Source organism: Limulus polyphemus, unplaced genomic scaffold (genome assembly GCF_000517525.1).
Source record: "Limulus polyphemus unplaced genomic scaffold, Limulus_polyphemus-2.1.2 Scaffold596, whole genome shotgun sequence".
NCBI classification, from domain to species: domain Eukaryota; kingdom Metazoa; phylum Arthropoda; class Merostomata; order Xiphosura; family Limulidae; genus Limulus; species Limulus polyphemus.
Genome location: NW_013666206.1, coordinates 174,821 through 189,057, shown reverse-complemented (window position 1 = coordinate 189,057; position 14,237 = coordinate 174,821). Strand labels below are relative to the sequence as shown.

Sequence of the window (14,237 nt, the reverse complement as noted above, 5' to 3'; positions counted from 1 at the left end):
GTACAAATTCCAAGGTTAAGCGTCCTTTATGCGACGTCATTTTGTTTTCTTCTGACTGACTGACAGACAACACACTACTGTATAGTGGTGCGAGTGGTTTAAAACAAGTGACCCCTTCTTGCTTTTGAAGTTCATATGTCATGCTGTGTTGTAGCCTACAGATTGCATAATTCTTCTCGTGATTCGTGGCATGCACACGTTTCACTGACGTCACGACAGTACAAATTCCAAGGTTAAGCGTCCCCTTATGCGACGTCATTTTGTTTCCTACTGACTGACTGACAGACAACACACTACTGTATAGTGGTGCGAGTGGTTTAAAACAAGCGACTCTTCTAGACGGTCTTCGGCCTCCTTTTGGGAAAATAGATATAAAATATGAACAGTGAAGTGTAATATAACTATATTAATTCATTAATCTCTGATTCGACATTTCCAGAATATTTTTTTTAATGTTTCATGATTTCATTAAGTAGAAACAATTCAGTATCTCATTAACTTTCCAGACCGATACTGCGCTAATCTACGACGCCCTCGGCTTGTTTGTTCGAGCACTTCACGACCTGGATAGAACACAAACCATCGATGTCCAGCGTCTGTCATGTGACGACAATGTCTTTTGGAACCACGGAAATTCCATTATTGCCTACATGAAAGTTGTAAGTCAACTGTTTTCTTGTTTCTCCGAACAATTCACGCTGACACTCATCTTAGGATTACTCTTATTTAACTAAAGATTTTACACAGAAACTGTCCTTAGGATTGTTGTTGTTTAACTAAAGATATCACATTTACAAACTTCTTAGGATTGTTGTTGTTTAATTAAAGAATTCATATTCACAAACTTATTAGGATTGCTCTTATTTAACTAAAGAATTCACATTCACAAACTTAAGATTGTTGTTGTTTAACTAAAGAATTCACATTCACAAACTTCTTAGGATTGTTGTTGTTGTTTAACTAAAGAATTCACATTCACAAACTTCTTAGGATTGTTGTTGTTTAACTAAAGAATTCATATTCACAAACTTCTTAGGATTGTTGTTGTTGTTTAACTAAAGAATTCACATTCACAAACTTCTTAGGATTGTTGTTGTTGTTTAACTAAAGAATTCACATTCACAAACTTCTTAGGATTGTTGTTGTTGTTTAACTAAAGAATTCACATTCACAAACTTCTTAGGGTTGTTGTTGTTTAACTAAAGAATTCACATTCACAAACTTCTTAGGATTGTTGTTGTTTTAGAATTCACACTGACACATTACTTCTTAGAACTGCTGTTGTTTAAGAATTCACACTGAAACCCAAAAGAATTACTTTAAAAACGCACGTTCGTATCAAACGAAGAACAGCTGGTCAAAAATGCCGTTGTTAAATTTAATGTTTTCTTTATGTGAGTGTGTTTTTTTTGTTTGTTTTTGAATTACTTTTGTTGTACAGTATGACAGAATTCTTGCCCTACAAGCTCATATTTTACGAACATACATCATATTTAGTATTGCGTTCGTACATTTGTAAATAGGAACAATCACGTTTAAAACCTAAAATTTTAAAATGAAAGACATGGAAATTTTCCTACTTATACCACAAAAAAAGCGCCCTCATTCTTTTTAAAAAAAAAAAGATGTTAAAGACAACGAATAATAATACTTTTTCTCTATTTATAGGTATATCAAAAGAAAGTTTATTCTCTCAATATAGATCTTGTTCCAAACAAATAAAAAAAAACATTTTTATGTCTCTTAAAGGAAAGTTGAGGCTTTCGATAAGATCTTATCACACAAATACTGTTTTTTTAAGCTTTGCGCATGTCAAATGAAAGTTTCAGCTTTTATGTGTTATTTATAACCTCGGAGCACTTTCTATCATGGTTTAAATCTTAGCAGATCACGAAAGAAACGTGTGTTTCTATTGTTGTATGTGTCTGTCAAGAACTTTTTAGTGTGTTTTGAATAGATTTCATTACTACCATCAGGGGGCTGACAAGCTTTTAAAAGTATTAACTTTCTTAAGAACTGGAAAACGTAGACATTTGTGTATTCTTTATTCTATATGGAGAACATTCAAGTCAAATACGTCACAGAGAAGACCACGAGATACTAAATGGACAACTAATTTTTCCCGGTATTTCGGAGCACAGATTTATCTTACTGCTAGAAAAAAAAACATCTCATATTTCGTTTTTAGGCTTTTAGTTAATGGATGTTTCGACAGAATTATAATATCTTTTATTTTGTAGATAGTGATACGGCTTTTCTTCTAGTTTAAAAAAACTGGTAAAGTTTATTGTCTTTTTTGTATAAATTACTTCCGCTTTGAAGTGTTTTCGTGTGTTTCGCATCTTCTTTATTGATCGAATAATCTGGAAGAAATTTTCCTCTCGTTGTTATTCCAGTAGAATAAATTGGAGCAAGCTTCGACAGTTTTTTAAGAGGGAGATAAAATTCCGGCCACCAGATGTCAGTTCTTGTAAATAAATATATTTTGGTTGTTACTCATTTGGATGAGAGGCCCAGGTGGTTAGGGCGCTCGACTCGCAATCTGCGGGTCGCGGGTTCGAATCACCGTCACATCAAATATGCTCGCCCCTTTCAGCCGTTGGGGGCGTTATAATGTGACGGTCAATCCCACTATTCGTTGGTAAAAGGGTACGCCAAGAGTTGGCTGTGGGTGGTGATGACTAGCTGCCTTCCATCGCGCAAAGCTACACGAGGGCTATCTGCGCTAGCCGTCCCTAATTAGCAGTGTAAGACTAGAAATTAAAAAAAGCAACAAAAAACAAACAAACCTCTCCAAGCGAGCGCTCTACAAACTAATCGCATAGCTCCTGCTAGTAAGTCACCTTTTAACCATAGATTGTTTTGTGTGGATGTGTAAAACCAATGAAAACATTTTAGTATAAACTTGTTTGTTTGTTTTGTTACATTTCACTAAAAGCTACATGAGGGTTAATTTCTCTAGTTTTGAAGACTATAAAGAAGGGAGCTAGTCAACATCACTGACTGCCAACTCTTGGGTTACTTTTGTCAGCCCGAAAAGTGGGATTTTTCCGTTACTCTTATAATGCACCCTCGGCCAAAATGCGGAACGCGTTTTTTTTTTTTTATTGGGGTTAACGAGACGCGAATCACGAAATCTCAACTACACATTTCGTCAAACTAGCCATTGGTGCAAGCTAATCTATTAATGTTTAACTATCACTATTTATGGACCATGTATCCGAATGTGTTTGAACTAAAGTTATCAATGTAGTACTATTGATAATATGTCTGTTTTCATGAATCTATGTCTCCATTTATTGTTTAATTTGTTCATTTATCTGAATATTTATCAGATTGTCTGTTTTCATGAATCTATGTCTCCATTTATTGTTTAATTTGTTCATTTATCTGAATATTTATCAGATTGTCTGTTTCATACATACGTCTCTGACTGAATAGCTGTTGCTGGCCGCATTTGGTTGACTATTTTCAAAAACAACCTTTACGGTAAACTACAAATTTGAAAACTAGAGACCAAAAGAACTTGGTTGATGTCTAGAGAATTCAGAAACAATGCAAGATTTTAAAGACAAGATCGACAAGAGAAGTCGGGAAAATCAGTCGATCGTTGAGTTTTAGATATTATACTTGAGAATTAAGAGACAGGTTACGGTACTGACTTACCATTATGTAGTAAGCGTATGTATTTGTCACATATTTAAACTAAATGTTTGACAAAATACTTCATAAAGAGTGCTTTGTACAAATACAATGCAAATAGATTATAACGGAATTAGCAATGTGGGAAACAGATGCCACCAGCTGAAGAAAATAAACATTCCTTCCAACCTGCCAAGTCAGTAACACGTGGGCATAAAATTTTAACATAGTAGAATTCATTAGATAGGCTTTTATTCCATAAAAAAAAAGGTGCTTGGATTTCTTATCTTGTTTTGTTTAGTCATTACTTCGAAGACTAGCTACAACAAAACAAATTTATCATTGAATCTGTTATTTCTAAGATTTTTTTAGTAGTAGTTTCAAACAGTTGGGAAGAAATGACACATTAAATAGAAGCCCAGTTAGTAATAGGTTGAACAAATGTGAGAAAAAAGTAATAATACATGGGTTACAAAATACCAAATATTAATTTCTTATCAATTAAAACTGCTTAATTTTGGAATTCTTCATTTTGATAAATCCCGAATTTCTCTCTGTACCATTCTAAGTTGATGAAAACAAATTATCATATCTTAATATTAGAAATTCTCTACATATTATAGCAATGACAGATATATTTAAATTTCATGGCAACATTGATAATGTGGTTACAATTATACTTGTATTAGGCTTATTACATTTTTAAACACTGCATTCCTTATCTAGTCCCTTAGGAATTTTCAAGAATTAGAAGAGTGTATATTAATAATATTTTTACATTATATTTGTTATATCCGTTTCGCTCAATCCAGAGCTCATCAGGTAGGCTAGCTGGTATACAACAAAAACAGCAATGGTAGGAACACTATTTATATAAGCCATTTGATAGAACAACAATTGTTATAGTGTGTAAGCTTTTTACCAACCGGCGAAGAGTGTTTTCAATTATACTTGTCATAAGACATTAGTATTAGGCTTATTACATCTTAAGCACAACATTCCTGATCTAGTCCCTTAAGGATTTTCAAGAATTACATTAGTGTATATTAGTAGCATTTCAACCTCACTATATTTGCCATATTCATTGTCAACGACGCGTTTAGTTTAATCCAGAGCTTTTCAAGTTGGCTTGGATACAACAAACAGAGAAGTCATTGGTACACTATTCATATAAGCCATTTGATACAACAACAGTTGTTATGTGGGTCGCCAGGTTGTGACAGGCGTATACACCATAAAAAATTTCTTAGTTGCATAACCACATACGAAGAGTGTAATTAGTTTTATGTTGAAGAGACTGGCCGGGAACTTCATAACAGAATTATAATGTACATTAGATGTATTAAATAACGGAATAACGATGACAGTGCTATCGCTGAGCATTACATATATACCAATGATTTAGCATTATATAATGAAGTTACGATTTTTATATCTTAAAAACATTACAATATTGAGTCCCATACTAAATTGTAATCGTGGATGGTCTCTTTGAACTTGTGTCATGAACGTATAATTAGAATTTAGCGTTAGCAAATTTGTAAATAGGTAAAACTGAATATATATTCAAAAATCGACATCGGTGTCGCTTCCACGAGGAACAAGATGTGGTTGTTGTTATATTATATATTATTTCAATTTTGTTACCTCCATTTGTGAAATTTAATACATTATTCTGTTCGCTGCGTCTTTTCCAATTATAGATTATATTGGTATGATTATAAAGATATTTATAGTGAGACGTTAAGAATAAAAATAATATTTTAAGGTGATTAGTCGTATTTATTATGAATTTCACAATGTATGCTATTCTTCAGTGCACTCGACGATCATTTCTCTTCATGGTTTGAAAGCAGCCAGAATGTGTTCTGTGGAGACGGTTGTTTTGCATACTTGAACCTCTTACTAAAGTTAGCAAAGACATTTAAAGTTTTCTGAAATATACTTAAGATCGAATTTCATGAATGACCAGTTCCGTTTGACTATTAAATTGTTAACCAGTTACCACTATTATAAAGTTAGGTGTAATGTAACATCGGTTGAAGTTAAGAGAGTGTGAGAAGGCGGCCAGCCATTGGTCAGTCTTTCTGTTCTCTTAGCACATTATTGGAGTGAGTGGCTGCCTTTCTAAGTTCAGTTGGTATGGACACTAGAAGACCCCCACAGTTATGAAACGTTATAATCCGATATACGAGAAATTGGTGCAAGGTCAGAAAGAAAATGACCAATTCGGCATGGGTTTGAAAAGGAATATAAAACACAGGAGTGCAACAAAAAATTGAAGACCATGAGAAGCGAAATAAGAAAGTAATATGCTATCAGTAAGATACAAAACATGTTCGTAAATCTGTGTGTCATTAATTACCTGTAATAAAAAGTCATTTGTTATAATTACATTAGCGTGATAATATCAACGTTGTTTAGATTAATTTTATATTTAAAAACATGCATAGCTTATAATGTTACGTATGTATTGTGTTAGCGTCAGTATTGTTACGTAAAACTGAAAATTCTAGAAAGCCTCGACACGCCTATAAATATAACCAACGCGACGCGCCGAAAGGGAGTATCTATTATTAGTTTGCTATAGTCAGTGTGCTATAAACTTCGGAAGTTTTAACTGATTGTTATAACCCTTATCAATCGCAAAACTTCAGATATTTGACCAGGAGCGTTTACAAAGTTCGAACATTACAAATCATTTAACCTCAGTGGATTCACATCGGACATTAATATTTTTACGAAAACATTGTCTAACGTCATCGGTGGAAACTCAATCTCTAATAGGTGTATGAACAGTGAAGACTACAGGGCTAGCTAGCTCCCTGTTAAACGAATCGTACCTACATCAACTCGTAATTAACTCGCTCATCATGAACCCTCGATAAGATATGGAAGAAGCTCCAGACTAAAAGGAAGACTTTATACTGTTTGTAAGTTTGTGAAACTTTAGTTTATAAATCATTGTTTGCAATAACTATTTGTAATAACTGTTGTTGTAAATTGTATTGTTGTGTGTATATTAAAACGTATGTGTATATAAAAGAAAACCGTGTGTATCAATCTTGTTGGCAAATATCATAAACTGGCTATATATCGGCTTTTACTTAACTACTAAATCCAAAATATAATTTAATTACTAAATTTAAATTATGATTTAATTCGGTTACAGACCATTTGAAATTCCAATACGTAACAACATAAGAAGGGAAATAATATAATATGGTAATTATCCATATAGTATTTGACCCTTTTCACATGTCCATTGAAGGTCCTTTTCGAAACGTTTATCTATCGTATTACTAAGCTACACCACTGAACTAGTACTTTAGCAAAAGTGCTCCTATGATAAGGCGAGCTTTGCTGGCAAGAGAAAGCTTTAAAAAATGACCTTGAATGCTGCTTAAAGCTAAAATCTCTTCACGTCAACAAGGATTCTTAGAGCAAAGTGAAAAGGAAATCGATATTAAACCGAACAATGTTCGTTTACTCCGAATTTTGGAAGCAACTTATTTCTTTCGAAAAATACAAGTAATAAACAGAAATTGGTCCAATATTACATTCTCTATACCAACATCTCAAATTACATAGTTTAATCCGAAGCGTACCTAATCAGTTTGTTAACATAAATAGCATACATTACATTAAAAAGGCTTTAAGGTTTAAGCTTTAAGGTCGAGCTTTTATTCGTTACTTAAAAAAAAAATATAATTTTTTTATATTTCTGTTTAATAATGGGTGGACGTAAACAAGTGTCATTGTTGCTTTTGTATGTCACTATTAGTTCAACAATTCTGGCGAAGAATATGGTTGTTACGATCGTGCTATACTTGCACTTCGTTTTGAAAACGATCCATCAAATTAATCTAGTTAACGCAAGTTTGTTGTTAAAATTTATTATTTTATACACATAAACATGTTATGCAAGTTTGTGATATATGTATACACTTATATTTACTGTGTGTGTGCATGTATATGTAACATACTTTCATATAGAACAATTAATACACAAAGGGCCTTCTATCTTCATAAAGAAATATCATTTATTTAGTACATTATTGTTTAAAGTTTGAAGTTATTGTTTAAACCGTTTTTTTTTAAATAGACTTTTGCCACAGAGAGAAAATAGCGTTATATTTTGAAATATTTTTAATTCTAAAATTGGTCCACACTAGTAGTATTATCATTATGTTTGTTTGTTTCAGATATTCGCGTAAAACTACACGTAGGCTACCTGCGCTAATCATCTATAATTTTGAACTGGTTGTTTGTAGTTGTGCACAAGGCTACACAAAGAGCTATCTGTGAATTTTGAACTGATAAACTAGAAAGTAACTGTTTGTCGTTATCAACCGTCAACTCTTGAGCTGCTCTAAAGAATAGTTAAATTTTACCGGCAACGGGAAGTCACATTTGAACCTTCAGCTTCACAGTTTAGCATGCTAACCACTAAACCTCGCCCGGCTCTACAGTTATTTGAGTAGGATATTTTATATATAGATGCTAATAGTATAATAATTATATAATAAAATAAAGCAAAAGAAGCAAAATATAGTAAAAAACGGATAATTTGTGAGGTTGTACTTGCATACATAAATAGACAAAACTACCGTCAATTCTATCGAAAACATGTTAACAACAGTAATTTAATATATATATATATATATATATTTATAAATAAAAAAGCGTGAGTAAAAGTTTATATTACTGAAATTAAGTGAGAAATACCCTTATTTTTTCATAAATGAAAATACTTTCTCTTGAAGAAATAATTGTTTTAAAACAATTGAATCTGAAATATTACAGAAATCAGTTATACTTTGTGCAGCTTGAAAGTTAAAAAACATGGGAATGCAGTGTAATTACTCCTCTGAATAAAACTGTATTTAATTTTGAATTTACGTAGAAGAAATGTAATCCACAACGAATTTAAAGCCTATAACAGTGTAGCTTGTGTACATGAAAGATATAAAGAATTATATATATATATATATATTGTAAAAGAAACATGGTATTCCAAAGTGGATAACATGGCTATTACCATGGTCACTTCTAATTTTAGTTTCGAGCAATATATCAATTAACACCAATTGGAAAGTTACGTCATATATTTTATTCCAATAAAGGATGTTCTTTGTAATGAGAATGTTGAAAGATGTAGCACAAAAAACAACATTTCAATGAAGAAAGTTTTCAGCATTCTAAATGTAGTGGAGACTTTTGAACAACATTAGGCTTCGAAATCATACCACAATTCAATCCGTAGCAATATCCTCATCCGTAAAGCAAGCTTGTGATTACAAGAAAAGTATATTTCAACATAAAATCCACTGAGATGAAGTTGCGCATAAATCCAAGTAAACAAGATAATGATCAAGGATTTGAACTTGACGAAAGCTTATAAGCCAAATGTTCACTAGCTCGCTGCCACACTTCAAAACTGTTCAGCTGTTTTCATAAGAAAGATGGCCGGAGAAAGTGCAGTTTCAGCAATTCATTGGACCACATACATGTCCAGTTTCTCGTTGGAGCTTCACTGGAACTTTGTGTCTTTGTTCTAATTTTGTGTTATCTTGGAAGACGGAGTCCTCCTACAACAGAGGATTTATCAAGATGTGTGGTCTATGATTGACTTCACCATCCTTCACAGAAACTTGTTACAATGAAAATTACGGTATTGAACAATAGTGTGTAAACATGAGTATTAGATAGAATACGATCAGTAATTGTGGGAGTAGCTTTAACATTAGATCGGGACCTGAAACATCGTTCTTTTAAAGTAGGATTAACTTAAATATATCCTTGGGTGTATAATGCAGCATGAAAAAATAAGGTTTTTAAAGCCATCTCAAAACTCTTTACCTACGAAAGAATTATTTAAGTTGTTTAAGTTTACAATTTGTTAATTTATAGTTACATTTAGTCTTCGCGTTACTTCACAGCTGCGTGTATCCCCCAACTATGTAATTTCATACTTGTAACAGTTGTTATACGAAACGCTTCACTAGATATAGAAATGTTCAGCCACCAGAATTCATAATTCAATTAAAATTTCATATTCATCCTATGTACAGAAAGTTTATATTACTTATTATATGTTTTCAAGTAACTTGGTTAGTTATGTTATGACATTTTGAACGTAGAGACGAAGTATGTTTTCAACAAAGATATAAAATTAGACCTCTGTGGTGTGTCCATCGTGGGGATCGAACTCCGAATTGTAGCGTTTTAAGCCTTCACGTTTACCTCTAATCCACTGGAGAACATATCTCAGACTCATTCAGCATTTACTTCTGGGACTTCAATGAGTGCTAAATATTTATGTGATCTGCATTTTGTTCAATAAGTATATACCTATCATACCTAATTCCAATACCTTAGGTTCATTGATGGGACAACGGTAACTCTACGGACTTATAACGCTAAAATCTGGGGTTAGATTCACGTAGTGGACAGAGCGGATAGTTCAATGTGGCTTTGCTCTAAAACAAGCAACCAAACAACAATTTTGATTTAAATCATGATTTGATGTCTAATTAGTTAAGAATTATTAACTTACAAAATCCTTACATCATTAACATTTGACCTACAAAATGCATTAAGTAAGCAATCCATGCAATTATAATCAATTTCCAAAATTAAAACAAAACTCATCAATATCAAAAATATCAATACGAATGTGTTTTTTTTCCTTTGACGATTGTTTCCTGAACACACGGAATCAATTTCTTTTAATACTACATGAAGGAAAATAAGTCTACAAAGTCTTCTATAACCGATGAACTCTGATTGTTGTAACATACAATATTTAGTTGGCTAAGATAAATTGTTAAATGTTAAAATACTGATGAAAATTCCAGATTAGTGTTTATGCGTATATAACATATTTCTTATTCTAATCTTACACCCCCAGTGGCACAACGGTATGTCTGCGGACTTACAACCCTAAAAACCGGGTTTCGATACCTCTGGTGGGCAGAGCACAGATAGTCCTTTGTATAGCTTTGTGCTTAACTACAAACAAACTAATCTCACAGTACGTTTTTTTAATTTCATAGAGAATCTAACATACTAACTATTGGCCATACACAGTTAGCAGTATAAAAGGAAGAGAATACAGAGGTTTGCGTTCAAACGTTTCAATTGTAACATATATTTTAATTGTGAAGAGAAACTTGCATCTCATATATTTGTAAATGGCTCATCAAAGCTACTAAGATGATTCTATTTATGTAGAGTTATTTCAGTTTTGTTATTCTGTTGAAGGCAAGAGATATAAACATACTGTTGTGAATATATCCACTTTTTAGAGTGTTTGTATAAATCAAGTCATAGAATTCAAAATCTATTTTCCCTGCAATGCATGAATTGAGGTTGGGGGAACTTCCGGTTTCAAACTTCATTTTTTAAAATTATAACAAAGCATTTGAAAACAATGAACAAGCGTTTTGTTTGTTTCCATAAAGTCGCTAATACGATACCATGGAGCTTACTTTTGTCATGAACATTATATTTTTGTAAGCGCGAAGCACATTAATCTCACTAGGGTTAAAATGTTTTAACTTGTTTTAACATGTTGCAGCTAGGAATATAACAACGAAGCATTCTCTGTTCTCAGTGAGGCAAGTGACCGTGATAATAGATGAAAGAGATTGAATATCTCTTATGTTTCTTACAACGCAACCTCTTATTGAATTCACATTATGTATATGTGGATATATAAGTGGTATCGTGGCTGAATGGGTTAATAAAACTATACTTAAGAAAAATCACTGAAGGAATGATCCTCCTTTCATTCAACCATAAGTCTTGTCAAATGGGAAACAACCAATGAGTAAGCACAACATTCTTCTGAAACTATGATATAATATTTATAGAACTTCGAAAAGTTGTATGTAAAAATACTCGGTATAGCTTATCGAAAAAAAAGCATGAAAAGAGATGTTCTCAAATTATAACCTTACTTAATGCCTTTATACTTACTTGGCTGCTGTATATATATGTATATATATATATATATATATGTATGTGTGTATATAATAATATACATATATAATCCATTGCAAAGTTTTGTATCTGTACAAATTACATAAAATAAGTATCCACTCAACATCATGACATTCCATCACACATCCAGGATTCCTGTTAGCTACGCATCACAAAACAAAGCAGGATATATAGACTGTTTTGTATGTTTCACTGGTCCAACGCAAAAATAATCTCTATCTCCTGTAAAGACTTCTATTAACTTTACATATTCTACACTGTATAACAGTTTACGTTTTACTAAAATAAGCCTTCAGCCGTATGATATCTTAAATATTTTTATCGCCTGCAAGGGGAACTTGTGAAGAAAAGTGAACATTTTATACAATTTTGGCCTGGTTGTCAGGGCACTTAGCTCACAATCTATAGGTAGCGGGTTCTAAATCCCTAACCGAATGTGCCCATTCTATTAGCCGCAAGGGGGGGGGGGGATTGTTATAACGTGAAGACAATCTTCGTTGATAAAGCGCGAAGAGCAGCCCAAGAGTTGATGGTGGGTGATGTTGACCAGCTGCCTTTAGCGCAGATAACCCTCGAAATTAACCAACAAAAAAAAATCTTATTCAGTCCTATTTGTAACTGATGATTTTTAGATTTGGCACAGTTACTGTCAGATGATTTTATCTCACCTAAAATAATCGCTAAGAAAACAAAATAATAGGTCATAAGACAGACTCATTGAATCACATAAGATGTTGTTGATTTTTTTTATCGCATGAATTCATGTCGTAAAAAACTATAAGAAAATCATCGTAACAACTGCACATATTTCTTCACCGTTCACTGAAACCACATTTTCATTTAATGATTCGTATAACTTTATGAATCTCAATATTTTTTTTATTATTACTTACTTATTACATGACAAAATATAAACCTCCTACCCAACAAAGTTGGTAAAAAAAGGTTGTTTATCAAACATTTCATCAAACATATTTTACAATTGCTAGTTAATAGGTGAAAAAGAAAGGACAAATAAGACTTAGTGGTATTTCTTATTAGTGGTGCTATTGTAGTTAGTTTCCAATGTATTTTAAATAGGAGAGCTCATTTAGAGTCTTTGAGTTGATATATCAGGAAGCTATCTGATACAAATTTAATTACTTTGATGAGTTATTCATGTAACGTACATTAGAACTTTGCACACACAGTCAGAACTTTGCACAACTGCAAAGTATAAAACCTTATCCAAACTTTTTCCCAATAATTTAACACTGAAAACCTAGTGGCTTTTTATTTTTTACTCTCCATCTTTTGTAAGGGTAACAAAGGGTAATTCTCTTATTGTTGTTTTGAAGCAGTTTTTCTTCCTACTGCTCAATACTGGCACCATCGTTTTATTTGTATTTTGGACCGGGAAATGTAGCTTTTTCTATTTAAAATATAGAGTTCGTCTCTACTTGATTAAACAACTTTTTGTACGAGTAGCATTTTCTATGTAGATGATCAAAAAACTCATTTCCTGAAAGATTAAATATATTCTTCGGTACGGAGATGTTTTTCTATGGGACAATACATAAATACAAGGAAAAAATCTTCTGAAGCAATCATTAGAGTTTTAGAAAAATTAATGTTTTCGTACATAAGAACAATATAATTACAGTATGAAGGAACTTCTTTGAAAGATAAAAAGATTTGTTTACTTATAGAAAATATCCAGGCATAGTCCAACAACACTTTCGATAGACGGGCGTTTCCCATGGATGATCAACCAGTTTCAATAAGACAGTATTTCTTCATGAACAATACAATAACAGTTTTAATGGAAGGATGCCATTCTTGAAAAAAATCGAAGAGTAGTTTCCATAAGAATGAGATTCTTCTTGAATGACAAAAAGAACATTTGAATAAGGATTTTTTTTATCGAATGATCTAAGAATGTTTTCAACATCGGGATATTTCTTTCCCAACTGTAAAATTTTTGGTTCATATAGGATGACAAAGTCCACGGGCTGATCCAAAGGTAGTTTTATTGGAGGGCTTTCTACGGACGTTTGTTCATGAAGTATCAAATATTGATTAGCGTAAAAAATAGCAACAGAGATTGTTTTCCTGGATATCAGAAAGTCGTTTTAGTAACATGGCGTTTCTTGACAACTAAGGAAAGTCGTTCTTTCGTGGATTATCAAATAGTTGTTTCTATAGAAGGATACTGCACCGTGAATGATCGAAGAGTGATTTTAATAAGGAGGTTTTTTTCATGGACTATCAATAATGATGTTTGTGTTCGAGATCAACCAAAAAGATGGGTTTTTATCAAGAATCCGTCTGCAGAAAGAGAAATAGAGGAATATCTCTCTTCTAAAAATTTAAGATAGGTCTCATAAAAGTTAATTTACTTTTATATTTCGTTCTTTTATTACAATAAATATGCATTTCGTGACACATTACCAAAATATATAGCATAATTTTGAGATAGATATTGATGACATTTTGTGGATTAAATAACAATTTTGGAATAACTTGTAACAAAGATTTTGAAAACAAAAAATATTTCAAATCGTGATTTCTTTGAAAACGGATACTTCTTTTTACATAATATATATTAT

General features: G+C 32.3%; 1 long non-coding RNA gene across 1 annotated transcript; it reads left to right on the top strand.

Moving 5' to 3' along the window:
• The first annotated feature begins 506 nt into the window (after window positions 1–506).
• LOC111085755 lies at window positions 507–13,985 on the top strand. Its single transcript, XR_002610557.1, has 4 exons — window positions 507–659; window positions 4,457–4,464; window positions 6,206–6,208; window positions 13,975–13,985. It is a non-coding gene; the product is annotated as an uncharacterized LOC111085755 (long non-coding RNA).
• Window positions 13,986–14,237: the final 252 nt, after the last annotated feature.